Genomic DNA, 20,173 nt, shown 5'->3' with positions numbered 1-20,173 from the left:
GGATATAACAAGTGCAGTGGATGGAGGGGAACAGATAAACATTATTTACTTGGATTTCCAGATGGTATTCGTTAAGGTGCTACATTGAAGACTTATCCTTAAGATAAGGATGCATAGAGTTAGTAGTGATGTATTAGCATGGATAGGGGATTGGTTAACCAATAGAAAAGCATAGAGTTGGGATACATGGGGGTTTCTCTGGTTGGCAATTAGTGATGAGCGGTGGGCCGCAGGGGTCGGTGCTGGGTCCGCAGCTGGGAATGATATATATCAGCGATCTGGAAGAGGGGGCTGAGTGCAGTGTATCTAAGTTTGCTGATGACACTAATTCAGTGGAAAAGTAAATTGTAGAGAAGATACTGGGAGTCTTCAGAGAGATATAAATAGTTAAGTGAGTGGGCAAGGGTCTGGCAGATGAAGTACAATGTTGATAAATGCAAGGTCACTTTGGAAGGAAGAATGGAAGATCAGATTATTATCTAAATGGTTAAAGATTGAATCACGCTGCTGTGCAGAAGGACTTGGGAGTGTTTCTGCATGAATCACGAAAGATTGGTTTGCAGGTGCAGCAGGCTATCAAGAAGACAAATGGAATGTTGGCCTTTATTGCTGCAGGGATTGAATTTAGGAGCTGGGAGGCTATGCTGCAACTGTACAGGGTACTGATGAGGCTGTGTGCAGTTCCAGAGTACTGCATGCAGTTCTGGTCTCCCTACTTGAGGAAGGATTTATGAGGCTGTGTGCAGTTCCAGAGTACTGCATGCAGTTCTGGTCTCCCTACTTGAGGAAGGATTTACTGGCCTGGAGGTTCACCAGATTGATTCCAGAGAAGGGGGGATTAGACTATGATGACATTGAGTTACCTGGGTCTGTACTTGCTGAAATTCAGAAGAATAAGACGAGATCTTATAGAAACTTATAAAATTACGAAAGGGATAGATAAGTTAGAGGCAGGAAAGTTGTTTCCACTGATAGGTGAGACTAGAACTAGGGGACATAGCCTCAAGATTCGGGGGAGTAGATTTTAAGATGGAGATGAGGAGGAACTGCTTTTCCCAGAGAATGGGAAATATATTTAAGACAAGGTTGGATAGATTTTTGCATAGTAGGGGAAGGGTTATGGGGAAAAGGTGGAGATTGTCAGATCAGCCATGATCTTATTGAATGACAGAGCAGGCTCAATGGACCAGATAACCTACTCCTGCTTCTATTTCCTATGTTCTTTTGCTCTCACATGTTCGATGACACTGGAAGTCACAGTCTCAACTCCTCCACAGTCACCAACGATTGTGCTATTGCTCCTGGGGACTCTTCTTCCCTCTTGATCTTTACAAGTGAAGAACCAGCCATCAGCCAGAAGAGTGGCAGCACTAGAAGGAAGGAGCTGAGCATCCGTTTGTTGTATGGACGGATCATAAGAATTTAATTTATCAGAATGCCAAGAGACTTAACTTAGAACAAGCCTGTTGAGCATTGGTTTTTAACCATTTTAATTCTGTCATTACTTACCATCCGGATTCCAGCAATATATAGCCTGACGCCCTATCTAGGCAATTTGATTTTTCCAATTCGATAGATAGGCTGGAGTCGATACTCTTGGAGAATAAACTTCTGGCTCCTGTCATTTGGGATATTGATTCCCAAGTCAGGCAAGAACTCAAGGGGAGTGATCTAGTTCCCAGTAATGTTCCCCTACATCACCTTTTTGTGCCACCCGAACTTAGGTTGGAGGTTTTCAAATGGGGGCATACATCCAAGGTAACAGCACCCTAGGATCCATAAAAGGACATTCTTGGTGGCCTGGTGTTAATAGGGATGTCAAGTCATTTGTCTAGGCATGTGATGGTTGTGCCCATTCCAACTATTCTACTTCTTCTCCCCAGGGTCTTCTCCATCCCCTCTCACCCCTGGTCCCATCTCTCTGGTCTGCCCCCTTCACGCTCCTTTACTGTAATGTTAGTTGTTGATCAATTTTCCAAAGTTTGTAATTTTTCCCCTCACTAAGTTGCCCACAGCCCATAAAACTGTAGACATTTTTTTTAAGGTACATGGAATTCCTTCCGATATTGTCTCTGACAGGGGTCCACAATTTACTTCCAAGTTTTGGCAAGCATTTTGTAAACTTATTGGAGCCTTTCTTCTGGTTTTCACCCACAGACGAATAGTCAGACTCAGAGGACTAACCCAGTTTTGGAACTCACTCTTTGCTGCCTTGTTTCTGGTAACCAGTCCTCTTGGAATGACCAGTTAATCTGGGCAGAGACGGCTCATTACAATCTTCACTAACACGTCTCCTTCTGAATGTCAATTTGGGTTTAAGTTTCTCTCTTTCCTGAGCAGGATGCGGAAGTTGGTGCTCCATCTGCTAAACAGTTTGATGAGTGCTGTAAGCAGTTATGGCTTAAAGCCAAGAGGACTTTGGAACTTACTTTGGTGAGGCAGCACTTGCATGCCAATAGGAGGAGATGACTGGGTTTCTTCTTTTTGTGTGTGTCAGCAGGTTTGTCTCTCTACCCAAAACCTCCCCCTTAAAATATAATCCTGCAAGCCAGCTCCTCACTTCATTGGACTCTTAAGGATTGTTATGAGGATTTTTATAATTTCTTATAAATTACAATGTTGCAGGTCTCTCCAAATCCAGCCCACCCTTCATGTCTCTAAACTTAAACCCTTACCCTATAGACCTTTTGCTCCTACTCCTAAACCTCCCCACCTCCTAGAATCATAGATGGAGAATCTATTTACACTGTCCACGGGTTGCTTGACTCCCAGGAAGTTAAGGGGCAGTTCCAATATTTGGTTGATTGGGAGGGGTATGGCCCAGAGGAGGGAAGTTGGGTTTTGGTCTGGGATATTTTGGATCCTGACCTGATTACTGATTTTCATTGGCTTCATCCTGATTGCCCTAAGCCACTGGGAGTCAGCCTTAGAAGACGGGTGAAGTTTCTGTCACAACCAGGGGTCAATTGTAAACCAAAAGAAAAAAAAATTAAGTTAGTATGTGGATTATATTTTCTTGGTTTAACCTCGTAAGTATGCAGTGTTCCTTGGATTGTTTACCTTTTATGTCCAGTTGTCTTTGGACTAGCTCTGGGTTTTCACTTTGTGTTGCCGGTGTCTCATTTGGTATCATGGAGTTTGTTAAACTCTGTTTGTATTTATCACTTTTATTCAATTTGGGATAATGGAATTAGTATGGGATTTTCAATGACTTGCATTGTAGTTGTTGTCTTTGGGGGTTATTGCTTCTGTTAGACACTGGGGCTGTCTGATTGGTCTTGAGTTCCTGCATGCACCAGGGTGTATTTCAGGGGGGCTTGCTTGGTATTGTGGACTCTTGTCTGGTGAAACACTGACAGAGTCCTTCTGTGTACCATGAGTTATTTTAGTTCTTCTAGATTCTGTATAGTTTGCCTGAGTTCTTGTTAGTTTTGCTGGCTAATCTCAGTAATACATCTTTTGTTTGGTTTGAATTGCCAAAATCTCTGGGATTCCTGCATTTGAGTTTGCTAGTGACCCTGATAATGTTGGGGATCTCAGGAGCTACTTCTTCCGACCCGTGCATCACCTTACACCACTTTGGTGGATACGCCCTGCTGACGGGACAAGACATAACCAGGGATTATAATGGAGGTGTCTGGCACACTGTCCATAAAATGTGAGTATGACTGCATCAAGTTGTTGCGTGAGTAATTCAGGTGTCAGGTAATTCAGGTGACAGCTCTCGTAAATTACGCACAACATCTGAAGAGAACTTTGAAAGTTTGATTGCACTAACAGTGTCTTTGTTGTGATTGAAGTGCTGAGTATTCTGTCTGTTGTATCGCTTTTCTGCTATTATATTCCATTGAACTGCTCACTAAGTCACGCCAGAGTCAGCTGCACATAGGCTATACATAGGCCAGACCACGTAACAATGGGAATCTAAAAGCTGCAGATGCTGGAAATCTGAATCAAAAACATAAGGTGCTGGAATCGGTCAACAGGACCGCATCTGTTGAGAAGGAACGCCGTCATCAGAGCCAGCTGAGTGTTTCCAATCTTTATTCAATTTTTGTATTGTGGATTAATGGCATACTTTTCATCCCTGAGGCACAGGTGAACCGGACAGGTTTTTACCACAATTTGTTATTTTGATGGTCATCATTACTAACGATCAGATTACAAATGTTTTAAAAATTCCTGATTATGAACTGAAATTAACATCCATGACTGCCAGACAGTGATTTAAAATAATGCTTTTGAATTGTTTATCTAGGCCTCTCAGTTATAAGTTAACTATGTGTGAAACCACTGCTGATTTGCTGTTTTCTTTGCAACACTCTCAATCCCTTAAATCTCTCCAAAAGCAGCTAATCTCTGGGATATCAAGACCTGCCTTAAAAGTGGTTGGTGACTATTGCCCAAGTACTTGAAATATTCCACATTGCTACTGCCCTATTCTTTGCCTCCATAACCAAGCAATTCCAAAACAAACTTTCAAACATGTAAAAAGACAAAAAAATCTTGTGCATGCATTTTGTTGCTTTGGGCAATTTGACTCTCCTGCTAGCTGTATCTGACTGAACAGGCAGCTTGTCCCAACAAGAAACTGCCCTAATCTTCATCCTGTAGCTTTTAAATTCCAAGAAGCATCCCAGAAATAGCGGCTGAAAGGTGGTGTGACTTGGCCCATTTAGGAATGTACTCTAACTCTACCTGTCAAGTCAGTGAAAAGGTTGAAGAACTCCGAATGTAGTTTAGCAGCATTATATGCAGGAACAGTGTTGTTCTTGTGTATCCTGACCAATATCAAAACGGCTAAAGGACTGATTTTCTCATCATTATCTCTTCTGTAGTCTCGTTGTTGCTGCTTTCTGTAGGTAGATAGATCGATAGATACTTTGTTGATCCCTCGACAAGCCCATCTCTGTCCCCCTTTCGCAATATGAACACATATGATGGTGAGGCCAGAAGTGTGCAGCTCCCCATCACCCAGCTGCTCGTTGACTCTTGACTGAACAATCGCCAGAATGACTACATCTTCCCAGCAGCACTGACGTCACATTAGAAGGGGAACTTGTTGATACTTTCATGGTCCCTCACCCCTCTCTTTCAAGATAATTGGGGCTTCTGTCTTGGGAGGTTTCAAAGGTACAGTTAATGTCAGAGGAATGTATACAATATACATCCAGAAATTCTTTTTCTTCACAACCATCCACGAAAACAGAGGAGTGCCCCAAAGAATGAATGACAGTTAGATGTTAGAACCCCAAAGCCCCCCCAACTCCTCCCTCCCATGCATAAGCAGCAGCAAAGCAACAATCCCCTCTCCCCCACCAGCAAAAAAAACGATTTGAGCACCAAGCACTCAAGCGTGCAGCAAAGCATCAATAAAGACACAGACTTGCAGTACCCCAAAGACTACTCATTCACCTGGTATTTGACATATCACAGGTTCTCTCTCTCCCTAATAAGGGAAAAAGAGGTGTCCCTGTTTCACAGCGAGAGAGGAGACATAACAAACAACTCGCTGATTTATGATGTTAAAAGTCTGTCGCATCGCCTTTTCTGAGCTCTGAGCCTGAAGAACTCAGGTCTCTGGGCACACAGCCAGCAGCCAACTCGCTGCTTTCGATCTTCCCTGTACTCCCATGACACGCCAGTTTCCTGCGGAGGCACCGACCTCGAGTCCAGCCGCCTCCAGAGCCACGAAATCTCGGAACCCTGAAAGCGTACTAGTCTTGTAGGCTGCGTCCTTGGTATATCGAAAAGTGTCCAGTTGTGAAACCTTGAGAGTAAGTCCCACTCCCGCAAAGAACCGAAGTCATCGTGTAACTCCAGGCCAGGGTCTTCAAAAGAATCCTGAAAGAGAAAAATAAAGATATTAAAGATAGAAATAGAGCTGTTTCCAAAGATGCAAGCAAAGTTAGGTGCCATCATCCTCCTAAGGTAATGCCCTTATGCTGTCATTCATTAAGATCAAGGCTGACCTTTTACCTCAGGGTCACTCTCCTGTACTAAATATTTTCTCTCATTTTCCCTTACAATCCAAAATAATCATTACTTGCTTCTTGAATAAACTCGGAGACTGGAACCCTACACGGATAGGGAATAGGTGAAAGGGTGGTGCAGCTAGAACTACTAGAGCTGCTGCTTTACAGCACCAGTGACCCACCTTCAATCATGATCTCAGGTGCTGTCGGTGTGGAGTTTGCATGCACTCTCTGTGGAACATGCTGTCAGAGGAGGTGGTAGAGACAGGTACAATTGTAACAGTTAAAAGACACTTGGACAGGTACATCGAGAGGAAAATTTTAGAGAGAGAGATGAGCCAAATGCAGAAAAATAGGACCAGCATGGGGAGGCACCTTATTCAATATGGAGGAGTTGGTCTGAAGACCTTGCTTTCATGTGGTACAAATGGCACTCTTTGATTGAATGGGTTTCCTCCATATGCTTTGATTTCCTTCCAACTCACAAAGGTAGTGGGTTAGTTGTCCACTCTAAACTGCCCCTGGATTGTAAGTGAGTGGTTAAATCTGAGAGGAGGTAATGGGAATGTGAGAAGAATAACATGGGCTAGGGTGGCATTAGTGTATAAATGGGAGGGGTGTTGATGGTCAGTGTGGTCTTAGAGGGCTAAAGGGCCTGTTTCTGTTAATTACAACTCAGTTAAAGGTTTCTCCTCTTCATTGTCCTGAGTGACTGGCCCTTTATTCTGGGCATTGGCCACAACTGAAAGAAGGAGCCACAGAATCAATAAAGCAGAGAAAGAGTCCCTTTGGCCAACTGGCCCATGCCCACCGTTAGCCCATATCGCTCAAGAGCACCCACCACTTTGGCGCTATGGTCTGTGCAAAGCTATCAAGGCTGCGAAACAACAATACAGGGACAAGATTGTGTCAAGATTCACAACGAACAGCATACTTGACTTGTGGCAAGGGTTGCATACCATCGCAGACTTCAAAGCCAAACGTAGCGGTGCCTCCAACAGCATGGCCTCTCTCCCAGATGAGATCAGTCGCCTTTACACTCAGTTCGATGTCGCTATCTCTGAGCCTCTGAGGAAAGCCACCGCCTCAACCTGCAACCTGGTCATCTCTGAGGCTGAGGTACACAGATGTTTCCAATGGGTGGACAGTCACAAGGCTGTGGGGCCGGATGGCATCCCAGGGCGAGTACTCAGGATGTGCGCAGCACAACTAGCAGGTGTGTTCACAGACATTTTTAATCACCCCCTCTCCCAGTGTAGAGTACCCTACTGCTTCAGATTATCCACCACTGTCCCTGTACCAAAATAGACCAAGGTAACATGTCTGAACGACTGGCGTCCTGTCACACTCACCTCAATAATAAGCAAATGCTTTGGGAGGCTGGTCAGGGATTACACCTGCAGCTTGCTACCACCCAAACTGGACCCCCTACAATTCGCCTACCGACACAACCGATCGACAGACAGCACAATAGCCACCACTCTACATACCGTCCTTACACATCTGGAGAAGAAGGATGCTTATGTGAGAATGCTGTTCTTGGACTACAGTTCAGCATTCAACACCATAATTCCAGCCAGGCTCGACAGGAGGTCAGAGACCTTGGCCTTGACTCTGCCTTGTGCAGCTGGATCCTGTCAGATCACTGGCGGGTGGTAAGAGTGGGCTCCCTCACCTCCATCCCTCTGACTCTCAACACAGGAGCCCTCTCAGGGCTGCTTACTAAGTCCCCTCCTTTACTCCCTGTATACCCATGACTGTGTCGCCACCCACAGTCCCAATCTGCTAATTAAATTTGCTGATGACACTCCATTGATTGGCCTTATCTCAAACAATAACAAGGTGGCCTGCAGGGAAGAAGTCATCTCTCTGACTATCTAGTGGTGTCAAGAAAACAACATCACCCTCAATGTTGCAAAAACAAAGGAGTGGTTGTGGATTACAGTAGGAATGGAGGTGGGCTAACCCCTATTGACATCAATGGAGCTGGGTTTGAGAGGGTAAACAGTTTTAAATTCCTCAGCATCCACATTACAGAGGACCTCACGTGATCTGTACACACCAGCCGTGTGATGAAAAGGCACAATAGCGCCTCTTTCTCCTCAGATGGTTGAAGAAGTTTGGTATGGGCCCCCAAATCCTAAGAACTTTCTACAGGGCACAACTGAGAGCATCCTGACTGGCTGCATCACTGTCTGGTATGGGAACTGCGCCTCCCTTAATCACAGGACTCTGCAGAGAGTGGTGAGGACAGCCCAGTGGTGTGAACTTCCCATGATTCAGGACATTTACAAGGACAGGTGTATAAAAAGGGCCTGTGGGATCATTGGGGACCCAAGTGACCTTAACCACAATCTATTCCAGCTGCTATCATCCGGGAAATGGTACCACAGCATAAAAGCCAGGACCAACAGGCTCTGGGACAGCTTCTTCCACCAGGCCATCAGACTGATTAACTCATGCTGATCTGAGTATATTTCTATGTTACATTGACTGTCCTATTTATTATAATTTACTATGCTTGCACATTGCACACTTAGACAGAGATGTAACGTAAAGATTTTTACTCCTCATGTATGTGAAGGATGTAAGAAATAAAATCAATTCAATTCACTGTATCATGCATAGACTTCTTAGTACTGCAGCAACACACTTACCAACCCAGTTGGTCAGCTGATCTTGGACATTGGACTGTTAATGACAAGATGGAAGCTGAGCATCCCAAATCCCCATCAGACTGTCCCACTGGTCATTCATATGACAGCACTCCCAGGCATTTGGTTGCTATCTTCTCTCTCACCATTTATAGCAATAAATATTGAAAGCACGATAGACTGTCAACCGTACATAACGCCAGCCCAATGTTATAATAACCAGGAAAGGATGCCACTTTTGTCATTAGGCTCTTCCATTTATTTCCAGTGAGTCAACAGCAACTGGCAAGTAAAGTATGGGAAAGAAAGATTTCTGTCTCCTCAGGAGGTTATACATTCTTTATAGAAATCTTGCAAAGCTATTAATCTAGTTAAAAATGTGATAAAGTATGTTGAATCTAAACATGGTACATCACAGAGCAAGAGAAACAATGTTACTAGTTTGCAATCCGGCAAAATACCTACTGTATTTAACATAAAAGGTTTTCTGAAAAAAATCACTCCACACACATTTATCCAAACTAGGAGCATCTCCCCTTCCTCCATAACCTCTACAAGTTCTCTGAACACTCATTTCTGACCTCCTCTACATGCCAGTTCCTTTCATCCCATCATAGCTGTCAATGTTATTGCCATCCATTCTCTGTCCTAGCCTTTGCCCCCTCTCTCTCTCTTCCCTTAAGATGCTCTCCAGAACTTATTGTTTGACCATCTTACATCCCTGGCTTTGGTTCATTGTCTGCAAGTACTCTTGTGAAGAACCATGAGACAGTATGCCGTGGGGGGGGGGGGGGGGGGGGGTAGGGGAGGGTTGTTTAAATGCCTGTAGTTGCTTTCCAGATTTGTTGGAATCCTTCCAGATCTTATCCAGTATGTTTTCCACATTAGTATATTAGCTACGTTCCACAACTATTTTGTCGGCTACAGTAGTACCTGTGGTGTACCATCTATTGAATTTGGAGGTAGTGCAAGGATCAGTTGGGCATTAGCAAAGAAAATTGCAATAGAGTTAGATCTTGCCCACTTGACAAGCACCCTCAGTCAAACCCCCTCACAGAATGGGCAGAGTCAGGATTTAGCTTTTGTGCCTTGCTCAATGTAGAACATTCCAAAGGGATTACACCAAAATTTGGAATCGGAATTGTTAACTATTTAATATTTAAGTTATGTTTGAGTAATCTTGTCATTATGTATATTGGCTGATTAAACATCCCTGTTTGTTTAAATAATTCATTATAGATCATATGTATAAATACGTGAATTGCCAATGTCATCCCATCGCCACGTGATATGTGCGCGCCTTGCTAAAAAGTAAACACAAAGTTGGACCCACATTCCCGGACTCCTGAGCCTTTCTTTGAGTTAGTTTAATGTTTCGAAGTTACATAAGATAAACAGGTTTATTATTGTCATGGGTTCTGAGGTACAGTGAAAAGCTTGTCTTGAATGTTGTTCATACAGATCAATTCAATACACAGGTACTGAGGTAGTGCAAGGTAAAACAATAACAGAATGCAGAATAAAGTGTAACCGCTACAGAGAAAGTGCAGTGCGGGTTGACAAAAAGGTGCAAGATCATAGTGTGAGGTCAAGAATCTGTTTCCTTGTAACTGCATAAGAGAACAATGGTGGAACCTTCTGGAATATGGACTGGTCCCAGATCCATTGCATCTTCATTGCTTCCAGCCAAAATACCACCCATCCCTCAAAGGTGGACATCCTCTAATACTGAAGTGACTGACCTCAAGTTTCACCTGAGACCTGCTGGCTAATGTGTCCATAACTAGAAATGACTGAAGACTGTACTCACCGTCCCCCACCACCCCGATACTCACCTTTCCACCCCATTCTCCATCGTTAGATCATAAGAAAAAGAAGCAAGAACGTGATATTTGGCCCCGCATTTCTGTTCCATCATTAAATGAGATCAAACCTGATCTTTTACCTCAGCACAATTTTCCTGAACTAACCCAATATCTTTTAGTTCCTTTAATAATTAAAAAATCTTTTGATCCTTTTTTAGCAACTGAGCCTCCACAGCCTTCCTGGGCAAATCATTCCAAAGATTCACTGTTCCCTGAGTGAAGAAATTTCTCCTCATCTCATTCCTCAGTGGCCATTTATTTTGACCTTGTGTTCCAGATATCTCAAAGAGGGGAAGCATCTACTCCATATCTACCCTGTCATACCCCATAACAACTCTGTAATTTTCAACAGGGCCACCCACTCATTGTTTGAAACTCACAAGAGTATGGGTAGTTTCCTCCAAGTACAAAACCCAACCCAGGAATCAAGTAGTGAAGCTTCCCTGCCCTTTCTCCCTTCTTCACCCCTGAAGTGTTGAATTATCTACCACGGAGAGCATTTTAAGTTAAATCATGAACTATATGCAAGAAGGATTTAGATATCATTCTTAGGTCTATATGGATCAAGAGGTATGGGGAGAAAGCTGGCACAGGACACAGTGGCATAGCTGGCAAAGAGCTGCACTAGATCTCCAGTGACCTGGATTCACTCCAGGCCTTTGGTGCTGTCTGTGTGGCTCTTGCATGCTAACCTAAGATCGCATGGATTTTGGCTGAGCACACTAATTTCCTCCCATATCTAAACACATCTATCACATTGGTGGCTAATTGACAACTTTGAATTTCCCCTTTTGTGTAAGTGGGTGTTAGAATCTGAGAGGAGATGATGGAAATATGGGAAGAATAAGATGGGATTGGGTAGAGGTAGAGGGTTGATGGTCAGCCCTGACTTGGTGGAGGGAAGGGCTTGTTTACATACTGTATGGCTCCATGAATTTGAGTGATTTTCCATGATTATTGTGAACGATAGAGCAGGTTCAAAGGGCTGAATAACCTACAGCTTTTTTTCTATGCTCTTAAGTATACAGTGCATTAGGTATGGAGACCTGACTTGTGCATAGTATTTCCAAATATACTCTTACCAGGACCCTATATAATCAAAGCTAGATACTGACCTTTCTTTTATTATTTCTAGAGTTTTTCATATCTGCCCCACAGGTACAAAGTGCTCTCATACTGATTGCTACAAACTCTGAACAAACTACCCAACGCCTGCAAGATGGATGTCTGTTCAATAAATACCAGCCCAGATTGTGTATTTGGATTTAAATTTCTCCAGCTTTTGAGTGGCACTTCAAACACTCAGGTGACATGTGTGCACATGAATGCATTTTTGAAGGTGCAACTCAAAAGTGGGAATTGAGTGTAGTGGAAAATCAGCACAGAGGAGATGTTGAAGTCCGGGGTAGATCAGACATGATTGTATTGAATGGAGAGGGGGTCCTTGAGGGGTCTGGCAGCCTAATCCTGCTCCTAAAACAAAATTGCATCGTGCTGGAAACTCAGCTGGCCAGGCAGCTTCTGTGGGGAAAAAAACTTCTGATGTGTGACTTTCTTCAGAACTGGGAAAGAGAGTTTAGTTTTCTGTAGAAGAGAACGTGGGGGAGGGGTAGAACAGAGGGAATTGCTGTGATTGGATGAGCTTAAATGGCATTTTTCATCCCATGCTATTTCTGGTAATATTTTCTTGTGAATTCTGTATGTGAATTCCGGTTGCACTCTTGACTCAGCTGAGAGTAAGGCAATTGAGTCAGCAGTTCTCATCTTCACAATCCCACACTGTATCTTAACTGGTTCTAATTCTTTTACCTTCTTCTCTCTTCTGTCTGACATGCTCTACCACTGATTTTGCACCATAGGAACAAGCCATTCACTCTCTCTACACCAATGACTGTATGGTGAACTATGGTGGGCATCATTCTGACTAATTGCATCACAACCTGGAGTGGAGCCTCCAATGCACAGGACTGCAAGATTCAACCAACTCCATCACAGGCATAACCCTCCTCACCATCAAGGAAATCTTCAAGTGGTAGTGCCTCAAAAAGAAGGCATTATTCACTAAGGACCCACATTGTCCAGTTCCTCTTTTCTTTACTACCACCTGGGATGAGATACAGGAGCCTGAAGACCCAAACTCATTTTTTAAAGAACAGCTTCTTCCCCTCCACCATCATATTCCCAAACATGAACTCATGAACACTACTTCATTAATCCTACCTCACCCCACTTGACTCTCCCCACATGACCATCAACTCTCCCTGAGATTCTACCACACACCAACACACTAGGGACAATGTACAACAGCCATTTAACCTGCTAACCTGCACATTTTTCTGGGATGGGAACACGCAGAAGAAACTCAGACAGTCATATGGAGAATGTGCAATCTCCACACAGACAGTACTGGAGGTTGGGATTAAACCCAGGTTGTTGGAATTGTGAAGCAGGGTCTCTTCTGGCTGCTTCCCAGTGCCAACTTTGTAACAAATTTAGTTCTAATATTAAATTAATGTTTAAGGAAAATTCACTCACTAACAACTAGAGTCAAGGAATGCAATTATCTTTATCAATAAAATCCTTAATACAGGGATTTAGAGAATTTACCGTGCCCAAATAGACAGCATGAGGGAATTTTCATTTATATAGCATTGCTCATAACCTTCAGGCATCCCTGTGTTCTTTACAGTCAACTGGCAGCATGGAAAGATGTGAGCCTGAATGCAGGAAGATTTCACAATGCTGCTTAGCCATTGGACTTGTTGGATGAACATTGTCCAGCACATCGGGACTATCTCCCCACTGTTCCTCAAGTACAGGATCACAGAGTTTGTTTAACACTATGGATAGAGCGCAGCGTGTCCAAATGTGTAAGAGACTGGAATTTGAACAAAGAAAACAAAGAAACAAGATCATAACTCGGTTGAGGAATTCAATAGGTGCGCATGGCACATGAATGTGCAGGAAATGCAAGAGTGTGTGCACCGTGTAGGCAGAAGGGATTACTTTAGCTAGGCAGTTGATTACTAATTTAGTTAGTTCAGACCACATTATGGGCTAAGGCACTGTTCCTGTGCTGTCCTACTCTACATCCTTAATAACTACCTGAGACATAGCATCTAAATGGGCCTCAAGCCACCAAGTTATTCTCAGTACATTTGATGCCCAGTTCCCACATACCTGGCAATGTTAAGGTTAAGGTTACAAACGATGTTATTCAGCCTTGGACAGTAGCCAGAAAGGGATGGGGGAGGGGTAGAGTAATTGGCAGTGAGAAAGAGTTTGTGGCAGGGATAAAGACAATGGCTTTAGTATCAGATAGTGGGAAACATGACAAGCCCTTAAAATAAAACCAGACATCAAGACTTTGCGAAGGAAAAGCAGCACCCAGCAGTTTAATGCTGTGATGGGAACTCCCTGTGGTAGGTTATGTTTTTTACTGTGCTGCAAACGTATGACAGGACTGTTAGAGGGAACTTCACTTAGTGTTAATTCCACTGCCTGGAAGTATGATGGGACTGTTTGGAGGAAGCTTCACTCTGTGTCTCAGCTTTTCCCTCAGTGAGATAATGGTACTTTTAGAGCAAGTTTCATTCTGTGTCTAACCCTGGGAGTGTGTGACACTAGTGTGTGCCATTCTGTGGAGCGTTGATGGAAAGATGTAAATGGTAACCCTCCCCCAGCAGCTGTGTGGTCCCACATTGTTTAAATATTTGCATTGAACCCATTCCCAGCAGAACATGTCTTTGCAAAGACTGGTTCAGTGAGTCCACATTGCTTGTATTGGTTCTCTAAGACTCCCTCCTCTTTCTCGTGGAGCCTTAGCATTGCCTACAACAAGCTTCAGTTCATCCCTCAGCCTGGACTCTGCCAGTCTGCAGCATTTCCTCACAGACATCTCAACGTGCTGATAGACTGCTTTAAAATAACAATCATTGTTCTCAACCATTGAATCATGAAGTGCCATACAACACGGAAACAGGCTCACGATATCTCTAATCACACCCTTCCTGTGCTGTAGCAATCAATATTATAAATAACACACCACCAGACATTGCTGAATATTGAACAATGTTGATTAGGCAAGGTTGAGGCACCTGTGTCATTCTGAGGGAGTGCTGCACCCCCTCAGAATGTGTTATCTTCCTAATGTGAAGTTAAATCAAGGCACTTGTGTCTCAGAAGAAGATGTGAGGGATTGCTTTATGCTGAGAAGATTGGGGAAGTTCCTGATTTCCAGTTTAAGATGGTGCTACAGAATGTGTGCGACAGCTCACTGGTAGTTCAAAGGCAAGAAATTTGGCTAAAACATTACTAATGACACCTTTTCTGAAGTAAATTGTGGTAACTTATCACTGCAAGCAATGAAGAGGTGAGCAAAGGCAAACCGAATTCAAAGGATGAACCGTGCTGGTACGTTGCAGAATTGACGCAGATGGAGTGAGCCATTCGGAGAGGAGAAGTCGAGGCAGAGGAGTTTTGATGCCTGTACAACTGGCCCAGGTGTGAGGTTAGATCATTCAAGGTGCCAAGTTGACAAGAGTGGCTTCAGGCCAGATAGCAAAATCTGGGCTCAGAGCAAACTGCTGGGCGGTGTGGTCTAGGCCCGGAGCCTTTCATTTCAGTGGTGTCCGGGTCATAGTGCAAGGTACGATACACTGTTTGGACGTTAAACACTGTCCCAGATAGACTGGAAAGACAGGGTGTTGGGATTGAAGACAGGAGTGTATTTCGCTCACGATATTCACCCCTCTCTTCGTGGCACTAAGGCTATGAAGACTGTCCCAGCTGCTGTGCTCTGTACTCACTAATATGGTGAACTGATACTGAGGCTTGGGCCTACTCTGGGGTTCAGATCTAAGAATTAACTTTGGTTCAGAGTGTTGTTGCTCGTTTCTTTTCATGTGATTTGTGTTTTTCTCTCTCTTTCTCTGTGCATTGGGCGTTGGAGTGACGAGAATGAACGGCTTGGACCCAAACACTGGAGTATCTGCGGCAAGGATCGAGACATGATTTCAAACTGGATCGAGTATCTGAGCGCAGAACAGCCGACTCCTGATGGTCCTGGCTGCCCAGAGAGATGATGATTGTAGTCATGGATGAGAGCCAGATCCAAGATGTCTCCTTCAGGTACCCAGCACCTCTCCTCCCATCCGAATCCTTCCCAGTCCATGAGATATTGCCAAACACCTCAAACAGTATGCAAGTCAAAAATTCTTCTCATGGTGAAAACCTGTATCCTATGGAAAGTGGGATTGATCTTGAGGGAACTGCAAAATGTAGACCACCAGGTTTACTTTTCTAAGAATCCTGGAAGGTCCAATGAACTTGGGCACTAATTTCCTGGACTCCACTCGCAGAGGCAGACCCGTTGCTCAGGCTGCAAAATTAACCTTTACTTCAGCCTTCGGAGTAGAAGCTAACAAAATCTCGCTTGCCCTAGTCCATCTATTCTTGCAGGGTTGGATGAGATCTAGAGCCTCAGGAACCTCAACCTCTGCCTCCTGCTCAGGGAAGAGAACACCCAGACTGGCATTCGAAAGGCGGCATCCCGTGCTCCACATGCCATAAAGTGTTGTGGACAATCTCTGCCCACATCAAATGGTCACACCACTAGTTTGGTCTTTCAGAGGCCAGGTACATTCCACTGCTCTGTCTGGCTTGGTACTGTGAGTGAAACCCAGAGGAAAGACTTGCTGTTGCCCCAATCAGCTTGCAACATGCCCTCCAGAAACATGATGTGAATTATGGACCACAATCCGACTCAGTGTCCAACGGAAAACCAAGGATTCTGAAGACCTGCTGCAGGACAATCTTGGCCATCTCCGCTGCAGATCCATGTATGTTCAGGGTGATGAATTCATAAGCCTTCGAAAAGCAATCAACAATTATCATTATGGTCTTTCCCTTGGAAGGACGAAGACCTGTGACAAAGTCCATGGAGATGTGAGCGTATGGTCTTTCCAGAATAGGCAGAGGGTGAAGAAACCTCTGAGGTTGGATGCGGGCCTCCTTGTTCTGAGTGCACACCTCATGCCAGCACGTATTGATGGATCTCTCTTATCATTCTGGGCTACCAATGACTTCTCAATGAATTTCAGGGTCCTGACAATCTCTGGGTGAGACGTCAATCTCAATGCATGTCCTCATTGAAGAACCTGAGAGTGGAAAGGACTAGGAACGAACAGCCGACCCGGAGGACCATTCTGAGGAATATCTCCTTGCGCCTAGGTCTTGTGAACAAGTGTGTCAATCCCCTGATGAATTTACGCTATCACCTTGGCCTGGGGCGAAATGGTGGTAGGCTGCTTTCCCCGTTTGAGTTCATCAAACTGACAGGACAAGGCATCTGGCTTCTTGTTCTTAGATCTTGGTCGATAGGTCAGGATGAAATTAAAACAGTTGAAGAAAAGGGACCACCTGGCTTGCCTGGAATTCGGTCTCTTGGCCTCCTGAATGTAAGTGAGGTTCTTGTGGTCCGTCCATATGATAAAAGAGTTCTTGGTCCCTTCAAGCCAGTGACGCCATTCCTGTCCTTCCGTACAAAGAAGCAGCCAGAGGTGGAGGGGCAAATGAATTCCAGGGCAAGAGCCTCCTTAACATACTCCACCACAGTGTTTCTCTCCGGGTCTGAGAGTGTGGAAGATCAACCCCGCGGAAGACACGTACCTATTGCACAGTCATAGGGTCAGTGTGGTGGAAGACTCGAGGCCTTTCCCTAGATGAAGACCTCTTCCAAATCCTTATAAATGGAAGGGATTTCTACCAGCTAGGTGCTGCACTTATCCCCGAACCTTATTCTGAGGATGACTCCTGAGACTCTGTTGGCAGCGGGGGGTTATTCAGCAGACTCCAGTCTCCCCCATAGGACCACAAGAATCTTTAGTGAAAAAAGTCTAATCCTCGTCCGTCTCCTCAGAAATCAACAGCAAGATGTGACAAATGGTTTCTTGTTCTCCTGGGACTAGGCTCCAAGGTGTCCGCTTTGGAGCCTTCCCCCGAGATGGAACCTGGCAACTGGAGCCTTTAGCTTAGCTGCTAGTTGCATACAGCTTGGGCACCTCCTTGGTTTGTTCCTGAACTAGAGATCTGGTTCCAGCGCACCCCTGACCGGACAGGGTCAGGACTCACACAGGCCTATTGGCAGGAGCCAGCTTGTCTTCCCTTGCCGGTAGGACCGGGTTTCCTGAAGGCTCCAGGTTACCCCGAGCAGAAGTCTATTTCCTTGTTGACTCCTGGTCTCAGGAAAGTCTGAGGGTTGGAACGCCAAGCTGAAAACAAACCCTCTTACAATGGCTGGACCAGGCAGAAATCCTCCCCTCCCTCCAGTCCACGGATGTGTTATGCCAAGACAGCAAGGGTACCTGAGGATCAGGGGGTATGGGTGCAGAGTCAATAATGTAGAAACTAATGTCGTCCACATGATCCCCCATCATCATCTGCAAAACCACAGCCTGTTGTCAGATCTGCCCAGACCCTAGCGGGCGGCTGTCTGAGACAATCGCGGGCAAGGACTGTTTCAACTCTCGTAGAGGTATGTCGAACCAACGGGCTGTTCCCCTATCCAGAAAATTACCAGCTGCCCCAGAGTCCACAGAAGCCTTCACTCACCTCAAGTCCTTACCCCATGTAAACTCCACAAGACCAGAATCCATGCAGGTGACTGTAGTGTCTGCTGCTGCCACAGTCGTCCTGACATTGGTCAGTCATAGCAGTTCCCCAGGTGGATGTAGCCCACAGGTGCCCTGCTTCCCCCAGTGAAAGCAGCAACCTTGGTACCGGCATTGGTGGAGAGTCTAGAGCAACAGATCTGCATGGATTCAACTGGATTTTGAGCAGGTTTTGGGCTGGCCATGGTCCAAGACTGGGGTGTGGAACAACAATACGTTGAGTTCAGGCTTGTGCAAGCCCTCCTTGACCTCATGTTCTGCCAGGCGATTATCAAGATGGATGGACCAGTTGGTGAGAACCTCTAAGTTCTCTGCTAGCTCTCCAAAGGTGAGGCCATCCTTCAGTTTTTCTCGAAGTCCATGGAGATATAGCATGGCCAAGACCTCCCCCTTCCAACCAGTCTCCTGGGCCAAGGTCCGAAATTCGATTGTGTAATCAGCTGAGGTCCATCCCCCCCCCCCCCCATCAAAATTTCACTAGGCAGTCTGAGGCTCAGCTTGCTCCGGCAGGGTGATGAAACATCTCCCTCGTGGCGGCCGTGAAGTCCTCCGAGTCTGAGTGAATTCCCTATGTGTGGTGGCCCAATCCAGGGCTCTCCCAGTCAGAAGAGAGATAATGAAGGCCACCTTTCCGCACTCCAAAGGGAACTGGGATAGCTGGAGTGCAAACACTCATGAGCTTTGGATGAGGAAGCTGCTGCAAGAACCCAGGTCGTTCCAGGATTGGAAGGTGTACTGGCTCTCCCAAGTGACTCTGGCCTCCTCCTTGCTCCAAGTTGACCCATGGCTACCTGGAGGTTGTCTAACTCCAAGCTCTGTTGGGAAATATTTTCACTGTGGCTGGTCACAGCCGACGAAGGACTCCATACTGACTCAGTCATACTGTGACAAGAGTCCTCGACAAGAATGACTTGGATCTAAATGCTGAAGTATCCATGGCAAGGATCGAAATATGGTTTCAAATGGATCGAGAATCTGAGCACAAAACAAACACTGGATGAAATCACGAGTAGGCTTATGATTGAGCACTGGACTGCAGTTCATTCTGGTGCTTCTTAAATGCTCAATCCTCGGTTCCCAAAACATGATTGCCAATTAGCGGGACTGCCCTGAATCTTTAAAGGGGCTATGCCAGCTATCCGTACTCTGGAGAGTTAGAGCACCTAGGCCTCGGAAGCTGGCGCGGGTGGGTGGATGTCCTAACAGTTGGTCTCTATTTTATTTCTTTAAATTGGGTTCTTTTGGGCTTCTTGCTTTGTAGCTGCCTCAACGTTGTATCATTTATACATTCGTTGCTAATAAATGTACTTTTGAATTTGAATTTGAAGTAAGGTTTGCAGAATCATTGAATGGTCGCGGGACAGAAAGGGGCTGTTTGAACCATTGTGTCTGTACCAGTTTTCTATCAATTCTTATACAGTAGATCCAACCTTTCTCCTCAGTCCTGCACATCGTCTGCACTGTATATTTATCCAGTTCCCTCATGAAGGGACTGCCTCCATCTCATCTGCAGCCAGTGCACTCCAAACTCCAACCAATCACTGCATAAAAAAGTCTTTCCTCAGATTACTCTTCGTTCTCTTCCCCATACCTGTGACTTCTGTTCCTCACACCCTCCAACAGAGTAAATAATCTCCCACTATCCTGTGTGTTCACACTCCTTGTGCTTCGATCAGCTTTCCAGTCCACAGAAGACACAATGCTTCAGTCTGTTTTCCTCACCATTATTTCCCTCCTTTGATGACATCATTGGAAACAGATTATCACTTGTGAGTTTTTACTGTGCTCAAAATGCCTACTAAGTTTTCTCTTGTGGTAGAATTCAACTGCAAAATGTTCTGGGAAATCCCAGATCATAATCCATAAATCCACCTCTTTATTTTTTCCTTCCCCCTTCTTTTCCTGGTTGGGAATTCAAAGAAAGAGAAGCTGCAGGGATTTGCTTGCATTAACAATTCCCTGAACACTTTCAGTGCCCTTGTGAGTCCACTTTGCTGCACAGACCCTGT

At 44.9% G+C, this 20,173-nt stretch overlaps 2 long non-coding RNA genes across 5 annotated transcripts in view; one reads left to right on the top strand and one right to left on the bottom strand.

Moving 5' to 3' along the window:
- Positions 1–19,479, top strand: part of LOC132392816 (uncharacterized) — a 156,902-nt gene extending 137,423 nt beyond the window's left edge. For both annotated transcript variants that reach the window (XR_009511663.1, XR_009511662.1), the window contains one exon: positions 15,446–19,479. This is a non-coding gene — a long non-coding RNA (uncharacterized LOC132392816). The remainder of the gene's footprint in view (positions 1–15,445) is intronic.
- LOC132392815 (uncharacterized) overlaps positions 3,677–20,173 on the bottom strand; it is a 77,569-nt gene continuing 61,072 nt past the window's right edge. For all 3 annotated transcript variants that reach the window (XR_009511661.1, XR_009511659.1, XR_009511660.1), the window contains one exon: positions 3,677–5,844. This is a non-coding gene — a long non-coding RNA (uncharacterized LOC132392815). The remainder of the gene's footprint in view (positions 5,845–20,173) is intronic.

Source organism: Hypanus sabinus, chromosome 4 (genome assembly GCF_030144855.1).
Source record: "Hypanus sabinus isolate sHypSab1 chromosome 4, sHypSab1.hap1, whole genome shotgun sequence".
Classification (NCBI taxonomy): Eukaryota; Metazoa; Chordata; class Chondrichthyes; order Myliobatiformes; family Dasyatidae; genus Hypanus; species Hypanus sabinus.
This window is presented reverse-complemented; position numbering and strand designations above follow the sequence as displayed.